Here is a 24,181-nt window from a genome sequence, read left to right on the forward strand (position 1 = left end):
TAATGTCTTTTCTGCGGACAGACTGCCAGCTTCACAAGGGCTTTTCTGCTTTGCTCTCCCTGTAACCTCACAGCTTGGTGAAAGGCCTTGCACATAGCTGGCACCTGATTAAATATTTGTTGAGTGACTGAATGATGGAATACATGTCAAATGGCAATGGCAAATAATCCCAGCAAATATATGTCTAAAGACAAAAAAAAGGGAGAAAATGTACATAAAAATACAGAGAAGTGTCTATTTTGTCATTATCTGCCTAGGACGAACTCAGAAATCAATTCCACCCTAAACATATGGGGATCTTCTTGCCTAGATGAGCAAATGAACCCTAACCAAATCAGCTGAGGAAACTGTGAAATTAATTGTGTTGACATCTACTTGGGCAGAAAACAGTTAACCCAGCGTGACAGGGTTATGATAGTGACTGAAAACTCCTCGGAGGCCCTCGAGAAAGAGTTGTTTTCATCTCATTATGTCTGCCTTGATAATTACAACCAACTCATCAGCCTTGAGTTGAGCACCACATATAATCACTTTCCTGCATATTTTTTGAAGGAGGAAGCATAATAAGGTAAAATCTGCAGACTAATTTATGACATTTGTGGATCTATTTTCAGGAAAAGAAAAACTACAACCCAGTGGGGGATGTTGAAATTCACTTTTAAATCGTATAGACATTTTTTTAGAACAGTGCTTAAAAATTAAGGGAAAAAAATCTTACATAAAAAAGGCAAGCACACAACATTTAATACTTGTTCTAGCAACAACAAAAAACTTTCTAACTTGTTGCCCAAATCAATCTCCATCTTTAAGTTCAAGAACATATCACTAGAGAGAAAGAACATATTATTACCAAAAACTCCATATCTGGTTAAAGGCATAGATTAAAACACTAAATACAGGAACACACCATAGAAGGAAAAAGTTATTAGCTCAGAGTGAACATTAACATATTTGTGCAATATAATAGCCTTGGGAGGACTTTTCTTGCCTGGATTCCATGTATCTGTAAATGAAAACAAAATAATGACGCTCTTAATGCTATTCTCAATCACCTCACTGAGCTTTTATGCTCAGCAAGTCATCTGTCAGCTATCATAAGGACATTTCGCTAATCCAAAAACAGAGAACAATTTAAAAAAAATCACCAAATCTCTCGGCAAAACACAAAACACAAGCAATCAACAAACAAACAAAGCCTGACACAACCAACTGGCTATTTCTGTTTCAGGTCATAACAGCTAAAAATGGCCTTCAAGAAGTATAGGAGGAGGAAACAGTAACTGCTCTTCCCCAGAGAGATTTCAGACAAGGAAAGGGGGTCTCTAAGTTTTGCCACGGGGGCCACAAAACATCTTGCTCCCAGTATTTTCCCTAATGGAATCGAACAGATCCATAGAAGATGCTTAATTTCAAGTTGCAGATAGATAATGTTCAGATATAATCAGACTTTAATTATGTGGAAGAGGTAGCACTTGAGAGTTAAGAGGGTTTATTTTTAACAGTGAAGCATTAGGTATAGGTGGTTTTGTAAAAATCCATTAAAAGGCCCATCTGCAAATTGGGAATCTGCATTTGTGTAAGGTTCCTAATTAAAGAGCATTGTCCCACTCTTTCTCTTTCTTTGCCTTTGAGGATCCCCTGCACTAATAGGATAACACACACAAAAAGACCCCCAAGCCCTACATTTAACCACCTATTACTTTCCCCTTCTTGCTAAACACAAAGTTATACCCAAAGATACAAGAAGTCATTTTCCTTCCACCAGCCCTAGTTTCTCCCCTATATATGTTTTGCCCTTTAATGTTGGCTTCTGTGTTCATTATTCCAAGTGTTCATTTTCTAGCTCAAAAGGAATGCCTAAGAAAATTTCAAATGTCTTCTGAAGTGAAACAAAACCCTTTAATCTTTGAGGCTTTTCTAGGAGAGCGCAGTTGCTCAAATGAAGTTCAAAAGAACTCCTAATGTAAGAACTTTCCTGATGGGGGGAGGGTGTGATTAACCTAGAGTCTGAATTATGCTTGTCGAACTTAATTTCCAGTTTAAGAGAATCACTTTTTCCCCCTTTACTTTGATAACTGCCAACATTTACATATATTACACAGTGCCTCCAACCTTAAAATACTCTGACAATCATACCTTCGACTCTATGTTAAAATGCTCGTGACTCTAAGAAAAAGAAGAGCCGTTTATAGGAAGGTTGTGCCGAGAACATGACAAGATTCATCGTAGGATTCTGTATGGCCATTAATACCCCGCACATTCCTCCCATGATGCTTTTCATCTTCTAACATGGGGTTACCCACCTAATGAAGTGAAATAATCTCTTTCCTCTCTAGACATCATTTGTATCCATATTTACCCAAGCTGGCAAAATGTAGAAAGATGATGCCTTCCAGCTTTTTTAATTACCAAAATTCAAGTTGCTTTTAAAATCCCATAGCCTCCCTTGAGATTTCAGGAGAGCTGGAGATCACCATGGCAATAAGAATATGGTGCCAGCATCATCTTGGCATTGACTCCTTACACATCTCAGGAGACTTTCACATGGGAGAAAATTGAACTGGTGCAAAAAACAGGCGCTCTCCCTTCAATCCTTTATTTTGGGAATAAAATGACAAATTTCATGTTACAGAAGGTAAATAGGAAAATGTTGTAACCATATGCCTTCCTCTAATATAGACAATTAAAATGCAATATCAATCTGCTCTCCTGGTATGTAAAGTAAAAATGGAAAGTTAACAGACAGTAGCCCACATATGATGTCCACGTGCCAGTTCTACTTCACTCCTTCATGCTTCACTGATCTCTCATGAAATAGTCTCTCTGACTGCAAGGGGGGTTAATGCATCTAAACTCATGCAATGTGGGTGTAATCTCGTTGCCTCCTGTCATTCACAGGTTTGTTCATTCATTCTTTCAGTCAACATTTCCCGTCTACTTAGAATATGCCAGGCACTGGAGAACTAGGGGTGGAGAGTACAGAGTATTAAGTACACAGCAGGGTGGAAGCAGTGTGTGTGTGTGTGTGTGTGTGTGTGTGTGTGTGTAATTATGAAAAAAATGTGGTAAGGTGGGAGAGATTTGTACATAATATTATAGAAATGCCAAAATACACTACTATGTATAATCTTAAAAGTAACACTACAGCATTTTTAAAGTAATAACATAATGGTATGTACACATTAGTAGTAATATAATACTATTATTTCTAACAGTCTCCACTGTCCTCTCAACCTGCTTCCCCTCCTCTACAGTGTCAAATGTCTGTTTTATCTGTTCTGTTTAAGTGAACCATTCCTAGGACATTCCAAGGGACATTTTACATGTGCATCTGATGTCCTGGCAGCACTTGTCCCTGTCTCACTACTTCGAACAGAAGAAACCATCATAACTCCAAGAGGGCAGTGGCTGAAAAGTAGAGAACAAAATAAGCCCATGTCTTTTTCCCTTAAAAGGGTAGATTTAGAAGAGCAGTGATCTGAACTGGCCTCTTCATATATTTAGGGGGCACTGGTTCCAGCACGGTTTCGTGTTCTCTGAAGTTGAGAAAACCTTGGTCCCTTTCCTTCAAATGCAACATGGACGTGCTGATGGAAGAAGAGAGATTTCTCCATGTTCCTGAATATTTGTTTTGCCTACGATTAACACACAAAATTCACTGACAGAATAATGAAATCAATATGAATCGGCCCAAGAAATTCTTGGAATCAAGGATCCCTAGGGGTGTCTTTGGAGGAGACAGCCCAGTACAAGGGGGCAAACAGGGGTATGGCAGAGTCAAAGCCAAGCTTCCTGCTTCCTAGCTATGGGACACCACAGAAACGACCTGTGCTGTGGTGCCTCAGTTTTCTCATCTAGAAAATAGGAATACTACTTATTTTTGTCATTTAGGTTTAATTGAAATGATGATAGAAGACTATCTGGCATATAATTAGCACTGAAGTAGTGCTGCTATTCATCCATCATCCCCAGTAGTTATTGAGCCCTCTGGCATACAACTTGCCATTGCACTAGAGGACAACTAGGGGTCACTGGACAGGTAATATTCAAAGGGAATTCAAAGGAGAAGAATTCAAATCAAAAAGGGAAACCTCAATAGGGTTAGAAGGTTTTGCCTTCTGTTAATGGCTTAGGTAGATGTAGACATTTACACACTGAAATTACACGTAAACCAAATAGTCATTCCGTCTTTCTGATAATCCCCATGCTTAGTCACTGCAATGGAGTTTTTCCTCCTTTATTTTTTGGAGGGAGGGCAGTGAGGGGAGAGATGGCAGATCAAGGTTTACACAAGGCTGTTCTTGCTGAGGATTTAAACAAAGATCTATTTGTACATTACAAACATTAAGTGCAAACACTCCTACCAATCCTAGCTCTGAAGTTCAATGTCAAAACCAGCAGTTAGTGTATATGTCATGTTTCAATATAAGAGGCTTCCTTCCTCAGACACAGATAGTCTGAAATTGCTAAAGGAATACTAAACAACCGAAGAAATCCAAACGGTTCTCTGTTTATTCTCCTTAATGAGAACAGCCATACAAGAAATATTTCACGACCGCTTGAGGGCTAGTGTTTTTTGAGAAAGTAATTGGTTTGAAAATTAACCTTTTGTTTCAGAATGGGTCTATTTACGGTGAATGGTGTTGATGTTGGATTTCATGTCCTAAATCTTGATCAGGGACAAAGGCCAGAGTCAGTTTTCATCAACTCCCTAGTCCTCATTTACTGCCTGAGTCATTTCCATTCTCAGGGCCTCAGTTTCTCCATGTTCCGAAAGTCAGCTTTGGGCTACCTATTTCTTGGTGCCTTAGAGTTTCTGCGATTCTAAGTGAGGAATTAAAACAATTTTATTGCTTAAAGTCTTTTGATTAATTTTTACTAATTTTTCTTTTGATCACTTAGTCTACTGGTACCTTGCCTTGTTTTCCCTTCTTTTGAAGAAGTGGTCGGCTCCCTTAGGGACAGTAGAAGCCCATGTAAAGGAAGATTTATCTGATAATAAGGTGAGATGATTATCTCAAATCCTTGAAATTGATGTTCTCCAAATGAAGGACTCAAAAAGAGCTTCTTGATTTTGCACTGATCGGTCCTGGCAGTTTCAAATGAGTAATTTCGGTTTTAGGACCATTCCGCAGTTTGGAAGCATTCTATTTTCATTTGAGCTGGGGTCAGAACAAACATAATGCATTTCAAACTGCCAGAGCCAATCAGTCTTTCACTTCCTAATCTGTATTTGTAAGTAAAATGGCAAGGACTTTGGTGTATCAAAAATAGTGTGACATAAGGGAACCGATCAGATCTTCTTTTTAGTCATCTATCAACATATGATCCAAGACAGACAGGCACTGCTTGAAGTTGTTAGTTCTCTCCACGTGAAAGCAGACTCAAGTACACACTACTCTCTCTCTCCACTATCTGAGTCTTTGACTCTATAAAAATAAATACTGAAGCATGCCAAAAAATCACAATTACTTGAAGAGCATTTTATGCCTCGTCTAGGCTTTAAGAATGATATTTTTAATTAATGAAAACATCGTCTTTTACATTAGGACAACACATGCAAACTACATATCTGTGTAGAAGGATAGCTGGATGCAAACGGTATTTCTAAATTGATTATTATCTTGATAGTTCCTGATTTCTAATATCTAGAAGAGAGAGACATTTTCTAGAACCATATTCAGTTACCATACTCTCATGTCAGTTAGATTTAGCATTATAATTTTATAGATTATATATTTTAAAGATTAAAATAAAAAATCATGGGCTTTCTCAAATTCGCATTTCACATGCTGCATTTAGTTGCAAAGTCTCATGTTATCTATCAATGAGAAATACAACTTTTATACTAGCTGGCTAAAGACAGAGGAAACAGAAAGTTGGCACCTGGCATTGTATGATATGATCTTAATACAGTTTAATTTTAGCAGTGGATACACCAAGCCAGATTTCTAATCTACCAGCAGATTTAAAGAATTTAAGTTCTTCTTAAATACTGCATATTTTAAAATTAAAATTGTTTAATGCAATATTCCTTTCTGTCAGGCAGGGAATATGTGACTTAAGGAGTGTACATGAAAATCTAGATATACAAAATTAAAGCCATGTTTCAGCAATGAAAGATCCCCTGGTCATCTTGAAATCTATATGTGGTTGTCACCTGGTGCCACCTACATGATATGAGAACCTGGATATTTTGCTGAGGTGAGGAAAAAGAAAGTAGTAAGCATTCTTGCTATACAAGGACTCTTTCTAGAAATGCTAGGGACCAGTAATGCAGAGAGGTCCAATGGTGGTTTATTTCCAAAAGTTAAAAGAAATAGCTGTGAGTGGGGACATTCTTTCCAATTTTAGGAGCATTCCTCTGAATTGAGTGGAGAGACTCAAGGAATACAATGTGCATGTTATCCTCTAAAGGAAAATTCACAAATCTTAGAGTGAAGATGAGAGATAAGCATTTACAATGTTAATCTAACTCTTAATTCTCAACTTCTCAGATAGACAGAAGCTTGAAGCAATGAACACTGACCAGAGACCCACGGTTTTGGGCAAGGCTTATGGCCAAATGGGATTTGGCAAAGAGCCTAGGGCTTATAAACCCAAATACGGTTCCAAAAAAAATCTTATTTCTAAGAGCCCAAACAGAAAGGCAGAATTTACATCCATAAGAAGATGATCAAGTTAGGGGGTCTGTGACTAGAAGAATTTCTACAAAAGATGGCAGAACATGGAAAGCTTTTCCAAGGCTAACCCCTTCTTAAAATCACTTGCATGAAGGGACAGAAAGGGACAGATCAAACATTCCTGAGTGATTCAATTAAACCCCCCAAATCATCTTTTTTATAGCTCTAAAATGAAAGAAGATCTAATCTCCATCAATAGAGGGTTATTTCTACAGACATGGGCTATATCTGTTTTATCTGTTACTGTATTACTTCAAAAACTAGGGCAGGATCATAGAGTGAACATGATAAATATTTATCAAGGAATAATTTCTAAATGAAAGAGATCACACTTTTTATAAGATGAAAAATTATGGTTATTAAAATAGTTTTAAAAATAAAATACAATAATACCAATCTAAAAAGTATCTTACTAAATAATGTAATATAGATCTCATTTTGTAGCAGATGTATAGAAAAATATCTGTATTTTCTCCATAATGTTGAATATTATAATTATGACAGAAAAAACACAAAAAAGGTAAATTTTAAAAAATATAAAAACAATATATATTTTTCTGAAGTAATAAAGAATTTATCTTTAAAAATACAATAAAAGCTGAAATTGGCCAATGTAATTTTGAATATACTCACCCCAAGCTCCAGAAAATATATCAAAAACTTCCAAATGTTTAAGTCTTTAGAAGCAATCAGAGTTTGATAAAAGGAAAATCCATGAGACAGGCAGCATGAAGCCACATCTCTGAGGCACCATTTGTGTGAGTAAAATAACTTCACAATCAACATAAAATTTTATGGGTAGCTGATATAAGGACCGAACTGATAGTTTCTAAATGTGCTGATGCGACAAAATGCCAGGAAAGATCTGGGCCGCCTTCTACTCTTAAGTTGCATCCTATAAATAACACAGTTTAGAAGATCCACGAATGGAGAATTACAGTAGTCTAGACTTAAAGTAATAAAGGAGTGTACCTACATTTCCACCTTGTTCTTGCTGAGCTGGGGCTTCACTTCCAGGAGGATAAAATGGTGCTCCAGGAAAAATGGCAGGATGCTTACCCATCGAAATGTCAACCCAACACAAGAGCACCTGCAATTCTGGGACCATATTCCAGAAAACAGTTACCAGAGAAGGAGCCCAACTCAGCCAGCACTTGGAGATAAGGAAGTGAATTGTGATGGGATTTTGGTTCAGTTCCATCAAACTGTGTGACAGCCTTGGATATCCAAGCTGGGTAAAATCTTCCTGTAGGAGGCATGAGTGCTTCTTCTCATTCTAGATTGGCATACACTGTAGCCTGGAAGAACTGATCCCTGAGGACCCCTCTATACCTTTATTTCAGCTCCCTCACAGCATTTTCTTGTCCTTTGCTTTATTTATTTGCATACTCACCCTCTCAACAGTGTACGGTTAAAATACATGTCAATTGCAAAGCATTATGAAATTGTTACTTCTTATTGCACCAACTGTTAGGGTGTTTGAGAGCAGGGACTATGTCCTATTCATATTTCTTATAAATGATTATTAAGAGTAATGCCAATTATAATTTTATAAGTGGTTCTGTAACTGAGCAGGACACTATGGGGCCTTCCCAGGGCAGGCCCTTTTCCCATATCTTGTGCTTTAGCCCCTCTCTGAAGGATAATACATATCTAATTGGAGGTTTACTGCAACATCAGGACCTGACATCTTTGGACAGCTACAACAACAAAAGATTACTGCACCAAGAAGTCTGCAACAACCAACCACACCCCTCCTTCACCTTGCCTTTAAAAATGCTGTGGAATTTGGTTTGGGGAGTTTGGAATATTTGGGGGGCATGAGCCACCTGTATCCTTGCATGGCCATGCAATAAACATTTCTCTGTTCCAAACTCCAACATCTCAGTTCAGCTTCACTGTGCATCTGGCACATTGACTTGCACTAACAGTTTCTCTCTATAGAAATTGTATTAAGGACTTTATATGCATCATCGCTGCTACTCATAACCTCCTGCAATGACACTGTCCCCACTTTATGGAAAAACATCGATCTGCAAAAAGTAAAATTTACTTGCAAAGGAGCATAGAGCCACCATGGATGATGATGGTATAAAAATACTGCCTACTGCAACCACACTACTATTAATCATTAAGAAAATGGCCACTGAGTGAAATGTTTTGACACCTGCCTCCAAAGCCTCTAAAGATCCAAGTAGAAATATCTTTCATTCTACATCTGAAAAAAACAAAACTCACTAGAAACTGAAATTGATTGGAATAATGCTTGGATAATTTGAATACTCAATATGTTTGCTGGTTGAGTGATAAGTATTCCATTTATCCCACAACAAAGCACAAACCATCATACCAAATAATCACCCAGACCTCCAAAAAAGTAGCAAGTGTTTATGGTGTTGATTACATCTGGGAGAGGCTGGATTCAAACAAATTAGAGTTATAATTATAGAACTTGTCAGAGCTTTTAATATGATAATAGTTACTATGTAGTGCCAAGAAAAGGCTATTAGATGAATTATTTCTCAAACTTATTCCACTAAGGAACACATTCTTTGTGGTTTGGTACTGGACTGATTTTCTATGGATTGTATCTTAGAAAATTCTACCCTGGGGAAGCTAGAAGAGTAAGACTGCTTAGTACATTTAATGCTAGCACACAAATGGATACAGACCTACTATGTTAAATCAGTATTTTATTTTGTGCAGTTATGGTTCAGAAAACGTAATTTGGCACTAATATAATGAACACTTTTTACAGATGTATGTTATTTTCTAAGAAGAATAGAAAGTAATATGGGGGAAAATTTCTTGAATCATTGTATGCAAATGCATAAGATTTTTTTATTAAAATTGTAAAAAACAAATTGCCTGATTAAGATAAATGGGACGGTAATAGGTCAAAACACCAAACCCATATACTTCAAAAGGCTGGAACATTTTGTCAGAGAAAAAAAGGGAAAAAAGTAACTACCGTTTATAAGAGCCTCAAATTAAAAAGAAAAAAATTGCTGTAAATAGTTAACATTTCCCTGCTGTTACATACATGCATACACTTGAATTAATCAGGTTGAAAATGTAATCAAACTGAACTTAATGTATATAAATGTATGCTAAAATTTTAATATCATAATTCTATCTGATTTATAAAAAATAAATAATAATTAGAAAGACATAGAAAAACAAGGAAGAGAGCTTTTCTCCACTACTATAAATTTAGTATAACAAAACAGAGTAACAGTGCAATACATATATATAATATATATAAATATACTTATATATTTTAAAAATATATAAATACACACATACCCACACATGTGTCTGTATCTTACAGAGCAGAAGGCCCTGAAATAGACCCTACTGCACAAGAAATTAATACAGGCTACAGGTGAAAATTCTAATAACAGATTAACTCTGAGGTGGAAATATAGCTTTATCTGACATATACATAAACTTCTAAATGGATTAAAAAGTTTAATGTTATTATCATTATTTTTTTTCAATTACTAGGAGAAAATAGTACATATGGACCTTATAATGGGAATTCTTTTAAAGCTGAGAACAAAGTCAAGATAGTTAATAGAAAACTTTACTACATGAAATATTTTAAATATCTTCATGTGAGAAAAACAAAACAAAAATATACTGGGATAAAATATTAGCAATGACTATGACAAGCAGTTTACCATACCCTAAAAAATATTAAAGATAGTTATAAAGGAAGAAAGTTGATTTTGTTTTAAGAAAAATGAAATCAAGCAGAAAATTCAATGGAAGTGAATAAATTAAGAAATGAATGTGTAATCTTTAGAAATAAATAAAAAATTTTAAAATAGTAATTATTATTAAAACGACATACCAAACTATTATCAGTATTCATCTTTTTATAGTGGCACTTCAAAATGATTTTACTTTCATTTGTATATGTTTCCAAATTATTTTATAATAAGCACAAACCTAGACTTTTATAATCACAAAATAAATAAAAGTGACTTTAAAAATCATGATATTTTTAAGGCATACTTTGGTAGAATATTAACAAAACATTTTTGAGTGCTATTTAATACATGAGAGAAGTCCCGTGGTATAACAATGAATATATAAAACAAAATCCTGATTCTTAAAATATCCATTTGTTTAAGTAGGTTAAAAATTAGATTTGGGTGTGAGTGTTGGTAATTTTTATGATGTTTGTTTTTTCTGAATTTCCTGAATTTCATTCATGGACCATTCTACTTTTTTTTAATACAGTTAAAAAATATCTGTTTGAATAATTAAGCTAATGTCTATTGCTATCATAAAGTTGCTGGAGAGTGTGTAGTGTGTACCCAAGAAAACATAGGATGGAATATGGTATAAAAGTCAAAGGTGAATTCCTGTGTCTTCCTCACGATAATTCACATTTATTTTTGAATCCCGATACTAGTTTTTTTGTTTTTTAATAATCAAACTACATAGTCTTAACAAAGAGTCAAATTTCATTACTGATTTGCGGATATTCAACAAATGCTAAAAAAATGTGTATATTGTGCATTAAGGGACCTCTGAGAGAGACAACTGCAAAGTTTGTGGCTTTATGAAGATAGGAAAGATGATACATCATTCTCTCATGGAGAGAAACATTCGTGTCATCTGATTTTTATGTTCCTCGGCAGATCAGCAGATCTGAAGGAAAGTTTCAAGAACAAAGAGACGAGATGAATTAAATGGGATCCAAACATAAATGAAACACAAAAAAACCCACAATCCAATTGTTGGATAGCCGGATCCCCCACACTTTACAAAAAATGTAAGCAGTTCTACATAGGTGCTGTATGTCTCTTCCAGGGGATTAATAATTTTCTGCAAATGCTCTCAGGTACATATGCTTTAAAAAAAAAAAACTATTACATTGGAAGACACAGTGGATTTTTAAAAATTTTCATTTTTGTTTGTTTGAGCCTCCTGTGTGACTGTGGGAACAAAAGTGTTTTGAAGCGTCAATCCATAACTCAGTATCAAAAGCAAATAATATCTTTTAACAATGCTTATTCATATCAATTCATTGGAATGAAAACTATACCTGTAGCTACATAATTACCTTCTAAAATAAATTTCACTCAACACACCCAATTGATGGAAAGAAATAATACTATCTGTCTAGAAATATAAGTGATATCTCAGATTAAGATGCAATTCAATGCATCAATATTCAAACTACTCTATACCGAGGCGTCACTTTCAAAACATCACCACCAGGCTTAGGCAATTAGCTCTAACCAGGTAGGCAACCAAGATATTTAGAACATGAGGACAAGAAGAAATAACCTCCCAACACCAGTTTTCTACTGCATCATCCAGCAGACATTGTCATGTTGCAATTATGTTGGGCACTCATTCCATTTATGATGAAACATATGGAAACTTAATTCTCTGAGAAGGTGAACAATAAGCCCTGGGAATATCACTCACTTTCAACAGATTGAAATGGTTTGATCACCTCCTGCCATTCCCTGCCTTTTTCTGAGCTCAGATGCCTCTTTGGATCTCAGCATGCGATTCTCATTAATGGCAGCAGAGGGGGGTGCTGAAGCTCTAGGTGACCATGCTTCTGCATTAAACCAGACCTTTGCAAACTGCCAGGGTTGCTGGATAAGGGGGGGAAAAAGTGGGAATTTCCAAGCCCCAGTAACGCTTTCTGACATATAAAAAGGGAAAAATAGTTATACCTTTCAGGGCATCACTGTGGGAAACTAATTTGTTTTGACATACTGAGAAGTAATCTGATGTTCGTATTTATTCCGAAAAAAAAAAAAAACCTGTATTAGCTAAAAACAAATTTCATGAATAAAATCTGGTGTACATAATCAGACATGTACATCTACTGAGCATGGCTGATATATGGGGAATTAACCATTGCTTGCAAACTTCTCTTTAGAGGAAGCTAATTTCTGTCACTTTGAAATCTTTCCCAATTCCCCTCTCTAGCACTGCTTAGGACCCAGGACACAGCTGTCTCCACCAACACATGGAAACATTATACCCAGAACACTAGCGGGCATTGATCCGACCCGCTTGTCTCATGCTTCTCCTTCCAAAAGGCCTTATAAATGATCTTGATTGAAGAGCCATTTCAATACTATTCTTGGCACAATGACAGTCACTGAAAACCTTTCTGAGCCGCAGCCTGTTTCACACAAGCTGACACGCCACCTTATTTATTTATCTTCAGGTTACAAAAAACTAATAGTTACAATTCTATTCAAACCTACTAATCACCAAAAACTCCCTTCTCCAAATTCTTCTGGTTCGGAAAGGCATATAGAAATATATTGGACCTTAAAGATAACAGAAAGAAGGGGGGAAAAAGCCCCCAATGAAACCACAGTGAGCGATAAGGGACTCAGAGTTACAAGTATTAAAAGAGATGAATTGCATTAACCCCTGCCCTTCCCCATTATATGCACTGCCCACTGGAAACAACAACAGAATTACTAAAATCCCACACTCTCTAATGGGATGGTAATAGGATTCAGAGGCCATTAGGGTAAAGGCAATCCATATTTTACACTGTAATAAGCTCAGACTGAAGAAGCTGCACCCTCCGCAGAGATCAACAATTACCAATTGAACATTAACAAATCCACAAGCACTTTCAAAATTGCAAAATAAACCCAAGTTAAAAGTCAAAGGTCTATTTTTTTATAACTGCATACGTTTTCGTGAAGTTAAATCATCTAACTAAATGGAAATACATATGTTTTTTACTCCAGTATTGATTATTTCTCATTCCAGAATGTTGTGGAAATAAGGGGCACTGTGATTATTATGAGGTAGGGATTATTCTTTACAAATGGAATATATTTTCTCACGTAAAGTAAGTTCCATGTTTCAAAGATTACTTTTTTTTTCTAAAAATGTTCTTTTCTTTTTTTCTTTCTTTCTTTCTTTTTTTTTTTTTTTTTTGTCTCCTGTTTTTTTAGTGCAGCACCAACGGCATATGGAGGTTCCCAGGCTAGGGGTCTAATCTGAGCTGTTGCTGCCGGCCCACACCAGAGCCACAGCAATGCTGGATTCAAGACACATCTGCAACCTACACCACAGCTCATGGAAACACTGGATCATTAACCCATTGAGCGAGGCCAGGGACCAAACCTGCAACCTCATGTTTCCTAGTCAGATTCGTTTCTGCTGTGCCACGATAGGAACTCTTCTTCTTCTTTTTTTTTTTTTTTTTTTGTCTTTTGTCTTTTCTTATTTTAGAAAAATATAAATTTTTGGTATTAAGAGTTTCTACAAAAGATATTCTGAATGAATTTAATTGGACACTTTGGAGAAGAAATGGGAAGTGAGGCAGAAATGGACATCTTGACGTTATCCCTACGGAAGTGAAAATTCAGGTATGATGGTAAATGTATAAAACTAAAGCAGAAGTTACGGTAGTGAATTCAAGTCATTTAATATTTATATTGTCAAGGAGACAGTAAACTGACTAGCCTTATACTATTTATTAGTATAATTTAAAATAACTATTTTATCATTTAACATTTATATTAAGTTGTTATCTTAAGAACTTCTAGGATGGCTATAAGTTTGTTTATGCTTCTGTGTAATATAGAAAGACAGTGCACTTTTAGGAAAATGTTTTGATTGATGAGTTCTTAAATTTTCAGCAGAGATGAAGAAAAGGATTTATTATTAATCTCCACATGCTCCTCTTTTTAACTTCCCTGATACAATACTAAAAAATAAATCCCTGAAAATAGATAACAAATACTACTGAACTGTAGAATAATAGCCAGCTCCCCCGTCAACCACCATGCTGCATCACATATGCTTTAGTTCTTCCTAAAACTGCCATTATTCTTCCTGAAGAATAATATAGTTCCAAAGCTGCCTTAATCATATAAATATATGGAGATAATCTCATTTTATACTTTTTAGAAAATATTCACTCCCTCCTTTAGACAACAATAAAAATAAATGACAGTGAGCACAGGGCTAGATAAAAGAGGCAGAAGGAGGCTTAAAGTAATCATAATAAGAAGACACAATACCTGAGTGCTCTTTCTACCATATTCCTCATATATCTCACCACACTCATCATGCATTTACAAATTAAAAGGTAGTAATACCTGGAAATCTGCTGACCTAAAATCATGAAAGATTAAAGTTGTCTACTCTTTAATCCCAAATCCAGTCTTAACTATTTTTTAACCAATTTAAAAGCAAATAGAAGTGAATGGGGGTGCTCTGACACTAGAAACTACTCGGACATTTAAATATGTCCATCTATAGAGAAGGACAGAGTGGAAATCTGTGAAATCAACTGTTTGGGGTGCAAACATAAGTCTTGGGTGTGAAAAGGAAGATCGGCACCTGTTAGGACTTTTCATTTACAAGAAACCAAGGAGTGCTCCATTTTACCAAATGACAGAACTCACAGACCTTATGGAAACAATTAAGAGGAGTGGGAAAAGATAGCAGACAAAGAAGAATGATCTGGCAGAAGACAATCCTCACATAAAGTGAGGTCCCTAGACTCAACTAAAAATAAATCAGTATTTATTTATTATGCATCATCATTTCTGATCTCCAGTTACTAGTAAAGTGTCTCATTGAACAAGCACCAAATCCATGTTCACAGTGACATTACTCAGAGTCTATGGTCCTTTTAAGTAGTCCCAATAGCCAAGGTTCCATATTTTAAACCAATATAATCATTAGCATGAGGAGAGGGAGACACTGCTTGCACAGTTCCACCGGAAAAAGTCTTCTGTCCCTGATAAGTAACACGATTAGAGAAGACCACAGATCTAAAGTGTACACCCCCCTCCAACTGGTTCTGTTCTGGTACTTACAGACCTAGATCTATTTCAAGTTAGATAAGGAGAGGCAGAAGAAATGTAACACTTGAGGTCCTTTAAACCATCATCCTTTAAGACGTGAACGAAACAAGGATGTCAATCCTTCCCAATTTCCTGAAGATGTGATAACTTCTTTTTTTCAACGCATTGTGATTATTTATATATTTAAACATTTATTTGAGTTACTGGTTAAAGAAACTTTATGTTGCACTTTATGTTGCCAGATATTTGAGAAGGCTTCACCAAACAGCAGTAGATAAGCTAGACCACATGATTCCTGCCTTAATCGGCCTTAAAAGATTATGTAGAAATAGAGAACAACGTTACAATAAGGTAAATACCTTGTTATAGTCACAGAGTCAGAGCTCCTAATTGAGTTGTTGGGAGACATAGTCCAGGAAAATTTCTAGGAGGAATCAACATTTAAATTGAGACCTAAAAGATGAATAAGAGTTAATCTGGGGAAACCTGGCATGTTAGGAGAAGACAAGAAGGATAAACATTTGCAAAGGCACAATTATAAAAGCTGGAAGGGCTGAAAGGAATTCTGTAGAGATAGAACAGAGGCTGCAGAAGCTCCAGGGAGCAGATGTGGAGCACCAAGCAAGGGAGATGATGCCTGCATCCAGTTACACTGTAAGCTCCTTGAGGATAGGAAATATACTGTATCATCCTCATTTAATACTTTGGCAGCCAAGTAAGCCCTCTATTATCTACTGGAAGTGCTCTATCAATATTTATCAAGTATCTGTTGGGAATATCTTAGTAACGACTGAAACCCCTCTAAGCCTAAAGCTCTATTATGTACTTCATGGGATATTTCTCTGCAAATGCTTATAGGTTTCCATTTTGTTTTGTTCAGGCAATACAGTTGGTGTGAATGTGAGTGAGTGTGTGTGTATGTGTGTGGTGTGTTTGTGTGTGTGTGTTTAAAATTGGAATGCCCCTTTACTATCCCTCATCACCTCCTATTGTCTTATTTCTGACCACTCCTCTCTCAGCATTTGTGTTTGCAGCCCATGGTTTAGGGTGTATCATGGAACTGAGCTAAGAATGCAATCCATTATGGTGTCAGGGGATATGTATGGGGAGAGGTTATTGATAACTTAACTCCATGTATAAGTGATCTTCACCTGTGCAAGACACATTAAGTTCTAAGCCATGGCATGCAACCTCAACTTACATGAGGACCACTCCTTCTCAAATTCAGATGAAACTTCGGACCCTGCTGCACTGCTTTCTCTTGCATAGGATGGTGTGTAAGAGGTGCTGGCAACTCCACTGTCAAATAGTTCATAGATGTATGCCATTAATTTCTATACTTGTTTGTATGACTTCTCTAGAGAAAAACTTGATCAGCGTGGTCAACTCAAGAGCAATTTGCTGAACTGTCAACAATTTTAGCTATTTTTTTTTCTTTTTCCGTGTCAATGGTGTGTGGAAGTTCCTGGGTTAGGGATCAAATCTGAGCCACTGTTGTGACCTATACCACAGCTGTGGCAATACTGGATCTTTAACTCATGGTGTGGCTGTGGATCAAATCCACACCCCTACAGAGACAATGCTGGATCCTTAACCTGCTGTGCCACAGTGGGAATCCCTTAGCTTTATATATAAAATAAATCACAATTTTTTAATATATCTACCAACATCAGGAACATTTAATTCATGAGAACAAACAGAATTGCAATGTATAAATCATCGAATCATTCATTTCTAAGATTTGAAGAAACTGACTTGGCAGCTAAAATAGAAATAGTGTTTTGGATGTAACAGTCAAGTGTTTAAAAACAATTTACCATTTTGTTCTGTTAACATTAAAAATATCTTCAAAAAATAAAAAATATTCGGGAGAATCACAGTCTTATAATAAACCATAATAAAGTAATTACAGCTTGGATTTCTGTCAAGGTTCTTGCCATGTTCATCTATCTGAAATTTGCTTAAAATAAATAGATTAAATTCATTTCAGGAACAAGAATGACATGACTTTTTTGTTAACACTGATTAATGATTTTAGTTCATAATGTCATTAGTCGACTATCATCGTTTTATCATTTGAAAAATGGTCTCCAGAATCTCTAGGGCTCATCTAGATGTGAATGTTTGCCCATTTCTTACATTCTACTGACCTCTAGAGACTATATGCGTGTGTATATAAATCACATATGATATGTGATTAGAAACACATGAAACATATACCTCGTAAACGCCACATAGATTGAGGAGAAAAGAATCCTAACTGCATAAGCCCATTTCAATTTAGAAAAATGGGCACGCGTTGTTGACATATATTTTCAACTAACAGCTCACATGACTAAACATATCAATGGTGCTTTCTTCGCTTGCATGGAACGCATAGCAAAGTGAATGCCAGACAAACGGATCCTATCTTTGGTCTGTGACTTGCCAGCAGTGAGAGGTAACAGAGAATTCATTCACACTGGCCTGGCTTTTCCATAAAGCCAGATTTATTTTTAGTTAGACCAGATCACTTTACACGAGGATCTTCCTCGAAATCATGCTTACCGTGTTTCTTTCCAATTTTCCTCCCAACTAGGCAAAGCCTGTCAAGTTTAGAGCTACCTACTGAGGGCTCCACCGGCTTTGTAATCCTTGAGCATTTTTTCTCAGTGTTTTCAACTGTTAAATATACCCTGAGGGAAACATTCGGCATAAAATAATTTCTAATTTGGGGACTAGATCATGAATTCCTTAAGAGTTATGACGGGTTCATCTTGGCATACTGGTACCTAGCACACTGCATGTCAGGTTATGAGAAATTAACAATGTCAGGTGGAAGGAAACACAGTATCTTACCAGGAATACAGCCATACTCTACCTTACTAGGAATGTGCCCATTCTCTCTCCCTATGAATAATGATATAGATTCAGATATCAATACAGATATAGATGCAAAGATAGAGATATAGATAGAAACATGCACATACATATTTAGAGTAATATGCATAATAATAATATAAGCATGTGTATATACATGAATGTAAATGTACATACACACATAAATGATGAGGCATTTCCTACATATATACAACTCATGACTAGATTTGGCAATGGTTTTTCTAATAGTCACCTAGTTTTCCATTTTCAGTTCTGTGTACTATATTACTGTTTAAATTTTCATTTAGAGTATGTATGGAATGAAAACTATTGGTTATTATAATATGCCATCAATTACACCTCAATATTTAAAAACTTCAGGTAAATTTCTTTCTAATAAACTCAATTTTAATCTAGTGATAAGAAAGCATTTTTAGTATTTTGTCATAGTTTTTGCCCTTTAGTAAATGTGTCAACAATACTACATATGATATATCTTATCAGTTATATTATATTACATAATAAATTTAGAAATACAAACATCTTAGGAAGTTTGATTCAGCACCTCCAAATGCAACCAATTATTTATAGACATGTTTATCAAACAAGGATCATATGAGAATGCATTATTTGAAGAGACATTGTTACAACATGGCAGATACGGCCACAAGATTTTGAAAACGTCCAAAGCCCCAACTAATGTGTCAGAAAAGGAGAAGAAATCAAATTCTGATTCTGCAGCAATTTCTAGTAGATGGGATCCTGTACCTTGTTCCACAAGCCTGGAAGGTGGCTGGCCACATCCAGGTCTATCCTGTCATCACAGCCTCACTGGAAAAGCAGCTACCCTAGCTAACTTTTTCACCATTTCAACATAAATCCTCTAAGATTTTTTTAAAGTCTCTGAAGTCATTCGGGACTTTGACGACCTCTGGGGGTCAAATCTTAAATGTAAATAATTTATCGAGGATTGACTGGCAGTCACTGCTGATGAAATGAATATTGGACTGGTTTTGGGAATTAAGTTCAGTTTGGGCACCAATAATCCACCTTTGTACTGAATACTCAAGGAATGTACTTATCAGAGCCCTGATAACCTGGACAAGGACCTTGCTTGATCCAAGTGGCCTCATAAAATTTCAACCAGGCACAATATGCAACCAGTTAATTCAAAGTTAGAGGGAGATAGAGGAGGGGAATGATGGAAGTTAGAACAGTGAAATTAACTACTTGGCATCATTACTTTTTGTCTCTTAAATGTGTGGATAAAATACTGGCATATTAACATCTATAGTAAAGCATCATTTGTAAATAGGAAGAGAAGCACCCCCAAATGGAAATTTAGCCAGTTTTTAAAAAATAGTTTCAAAAACCTTGCCACTTAGACTTTTTACTTAATTAGCTCTTCTGAAGGAAAACTCACAGGTTTGGATTTTGCTGCTCATATATGCTTTTCTGTACATTAGCAGAGGTGCCAGTGATTAAAGAAATGATTCATGTCAGGTAGTTAGAGAGAAGACAGGAGAGTAAGAGAAGAAATCTGGATAATCCCTATGCCGGAAATTCAAACCCTGGATAATCAGGACTGTACTATATATGCAATTATGATTCTGCCCAGTTAAAAGAAATTTGTAATCCACTCAGTTTCAAGCCTGTAAAGTCACATTTCTTAAAAAAAAATGTATTTCGGCCTCCAATAGCTTAAAAAGTTCTTGCTAGATTGTCTCCAATTACAGAAATCCTTCCCAAGTACAAGGCTACAGAAGTATATTAAACCTGTAGGATACCATGTAGCTGGTTGTTTTACAGAGCTTTACAGCACACCCGATCTCTATGCATGGTGTAATACTACCAGAGCAATTCACCACAATCTGATAACACTATTTGTTCAGCTCACAAATGTTGTCTTACATAGGGGGGTAAATTGTCTTTGAATAGAATGTTCAGGATAGTAAGGAAAGGTAGGAACAAAGACATTTAGACTAGCTTTAAGAATCTTTCCCCCATCCAAACACACACACACACACACACACACACATTTAATAGGTAAACAAACACAGGGCTGCTATGGATTCAATAGCTCTCTATTCTACCCAGCCATAATGGAGTTACTGCAGTGACCACAGATGTGTAAGTCAGGAAAAAAATTTGGCCACAGCTGTCTGAAAGTTAGATGAGCTGAGAGCAACAGGGAAAAGACAGCTCCCGTGCAAGGTTCAATTTTGGTACTGCATCAGGAAGTGGTTGGTGTCTAGCAAATAACAGATAATAATAGAGTTGTAAATTTCCATCATATTAATACACATCCCTCCAATAAACTTAAGGATTTATATGTTACGAAGTTGTAAATGCTCATTTTTTCCAGGGTTTTCAGAACTCTCTGAAAACACACAGAAGCAAAATAGTCAAATGAGGCAGACTGAAGGAAACAGAAAAAAAAAAATATCCTCCTACATTCAGGGTATGAAACAATAATTTCTAAGCCTTTGGGATCTATTTTTTTCCCTTGCTTTGTAATGCAGTCAAGTGTATGAGTGATGCCTTTTGTGTTTGATAATGTCAAGTTTGAATGTCATGGACAGCCCCCATCTCTGATGGTATTAAAATGGTGGGAAGATGAAAAGCTTAGAAAAGTAAATGGAACAAATTAGATTAAAGTGGTTGGAGACAAGGCAAAACACTCATCTGCAGCTTGGTTCCGAGGTGATGCTGGTCACCCTGCCCATCTGAATGGACCGGTTAAATCAATTTCTGAGGAAAAGGGTAGCAATCTACTTACTTAATTGTGCTAATAATTATTTTTGCTCCTTCTCATTACAAAGTCTATTGGATACAAGAAAACATATTATATGTTAACATATAAACCCCCATTAAATGGTTAGAAGAATATTCACAACGAGACTTGCCTGTCAAATACTCTAGGCATCTCCGAGTTCAAGGTTAGTTGAGACAATTCAGGGAGCCGGTTAATTCCAACAAAGTATATACCTTTTCCGGGAGATGAAATCTTAAAGATCATAAAACCCCATTCCAATCAATCCCAGAAAACTGGAGATGAGCCTAATACTAAATGGGGATATCCAAATAATATGCAGAGAATACCACCCCTTCTAAACTACAGAACTCATCTCTGATGAATGGTGAAGGTTTTTCTTAGGAAAACAAATGTATATACACAAAATCCCTGCCTAATGAGGCCATGACATCTACAGTACGTATAAGAAATTGCAATAATTACAATAGGAAGGTGTTTCTTCTAGTCACTCTCCTTCCCTAGGTCTAGGCTCAGGCAACAGATTATTCATTCACTGGCTTCCAGCCTCAAAACCAGGGTTCTCATTTTTTTTTTCAATTACATCCCTAAAAGGTAAAGCAATATGCCACTGGTGACAATAGCTCCTTCACGCCACAATTTAATGGGAGAGCACATGGACTGTATATGGGCATTTCAGCATCACTATGGGTGAGGGCATAGCATGGACCTTTCTCTCCTTTCCCGTTCCCATACTAAGAAAACACCTATCAAAGCTGCCAGATCACACCTTTCCAGAGGGTACTGAACATCTGCCATTTAAGCCTCTCAATTGTACTGTCATTGGTCATTTATTTTGGCATAACTTTCCATATGACTCCTCTGGTTTTCTTCATCAGGATTATTCTGCTTTCACATTTCACTCCTAATTCAAAGGCTACTATCCTTAGCATCCCCTTCAATCTGCAGTGACTTTTTCTTCTTTGCTCTCCCAAGGAAAGAGTCCAGACTAACCAGCACATGTTAACCCACTAGGTAATTCTCCAGGTCTGGTTGACATCTTCCATCTTTCTAAGGTTCTCACTGAGAGGACAGACTCTTTTTTTTTTTTTTTTTTTTTTTTTTTGCTATAAGAGGTAACCATTTGGCACATTTAACTCAGAGTTCTTTGAGTATAGTCAGTGCTTGACAGCTATCATGAAAAAGAGAACCCCAAAAGCAAAGAGCAAATCAACCAGAAAAAGAAACCAAATTCTCCTGCCAAATCATAGCTTTTCTTATTTAACGACAGAAAGAAAAGAAAAACATTAAGGGTCAAACACAAAATACGTATTTGAATCAAAGCATAAAAATTTTTTTGAAACAACCTTACCCCAGCGGATTTACAGTGCTAATTACAAAATAGGAGTAGATGACACTCATGTCTTGTAAATATAAGCTTTTTTCCTCCCAGAAAAGAGAAATGAATGAGTGTTAAATCAAAACATCCTATGGAGCATTTCACACCTCAGGAATGAAAACTGACAAAGAAGGGTTTCAATGCAAAAGAAAAAATTCACCAGAAAAGAGCTTGAACAGTTTAAGGTAAGAAGCACTGTTCTACCACATAGGTTGTACACTTGTCCTATCCGAATGTGTTTTGTAATATCGGAGGCCCCCTCTGCATTGGAGAAATTATATATACTTTTCTTTCACAATTGAAAGCGATTAATTGATCATTTACAAAAATAAATATTCCCATAGATAGAAGTAATTGGTTGCCGGTAATTGCATCAGTTTGTGTCTGGGTCCTAGCATCCTCTGGGATGTCTCTGTCATTTTATCAGAGTGATTACTAGCAGAGTAGTTTCAGCGTGGGCCCCCTCAGCTCCTAGTGCTGATGTTTGCTCTCTGCCTTCCCAGGTTCTCTAGCAAGCCTTGTGGCTTTTGCTTTGGAAATCTGGCACTTCACATCCAATGTTGATTATATTTCCTAGTCTGAGGAAAATCCTATTGGGCTAATTTTTCAAAATCACATATTAAAAGAACTTCAGTGACAAACCATGTAGGTTTTCAATTGTTTTTTAACGGAGAGATCTATTAAGCACTTAATATTCAGTGGGAAAACAGTCTCAGAGCAATGAAATTCTATTACTTTAGAGGTTGCATGCTTTTAATTTCTTAATATTTCATTACATGTTGGCAACCGGTGCATATTTTTATAATGCGTTTGATCATTACTCTTCTCGGGGTATTCTATTTCAGTTCTTCCTCTGACATCATATTTGCATGTTAAAGGGTTTTAGCGTTCAGGGATGAAATGTTCTGAATAGTAATGTGCAGTTAACTTGATTTTTTAAAAATGGAAAACAGCAAACAGACATTATATATAGGGACTAAAGAGAACAATCTCATAATTTAAGAATCTAACTCAACTTTTTTAATAGCTTTCTATAGAACATCATAAAAGGTAATGATTCAATATAATTCATTAATTAGCAAATTATGCAAAATGCTATCAGCGGAGTTTGGGGAGAAGGATCTTGCTCGTTGGATTTTCTAAGTCTATTTCATTTCTTTTTTTCCTATAAAAAAATGATCTTTTCTTTGCTCTCCAGCAACATCTACTGGAAAAGTCAGAACAATGCTATTTATATAAATCAGATAGTTTGAGTAAGAATCATTTTGGTTACCATCTGCTTAAAAAGTGCACCCTGAACTACCATCCCATCTACAACTGATTTATTTCTGCCTTCTTCAGTTCCACTTAGTTCTCCAGGAGAAGGACAGTGGTTCAGTGATACGAACAGCCAAGCTACAACTTCAAATTTATCATCTCCTCACCACGAAGAAGTCATTTTCATAAATAAAATTAAAATGCATTTATAATGCATACCACATATTTCTCCTGGCTCATCTTCTCCACACATGTCACTTATTTAAGAAATAATCATTAGCAGCAGCAGCATAAAACACTCAATAGTTTAGGCAAAGAGAGTGTCAAAGTAAAGGTTTTATGGGAGAAAACTATGAAGAGACAATGGATTGCATTTGAGCAGAGCTATTGCGAGATTCTGCAAAGT

At 36.1% G+C, this 24,181-nt stretch overlaps 1 protein-coding gene across 49 annotated transcripts in view; it reads right to left on the reverse strand.

Moving 5' to 3' along the window:
- TENM2 (teneurin transmembrane protein 2) overlaps positions 1-24,181 on the reverse strand; it is a 1,290,011-nt gene that overhangs the window by 683,861 nt on the left and 581,969 nt on the right. The gene's annotated exons all lie outside the window — the stretch shown is intronic.

Source organism: Sus scrofa, chromosome 16 (genome assembly GCF_054392235.1).
Source record: "Sus scrofa isolate SSC_HxYL_T2T_F1_AM1 chromosome 16, Sscrofa_HxYL_maternal_Yorkshire_Landrace_v2.0, whole genome shotgun sequence".
In the NCBI taxonomy this organism is placed as follows: domain Eukaryota; kingdom Metazoa; phylum Chordata; class Mammalia; order Artiodactyla; family Suidae; genus Sus; species Sus scrofa.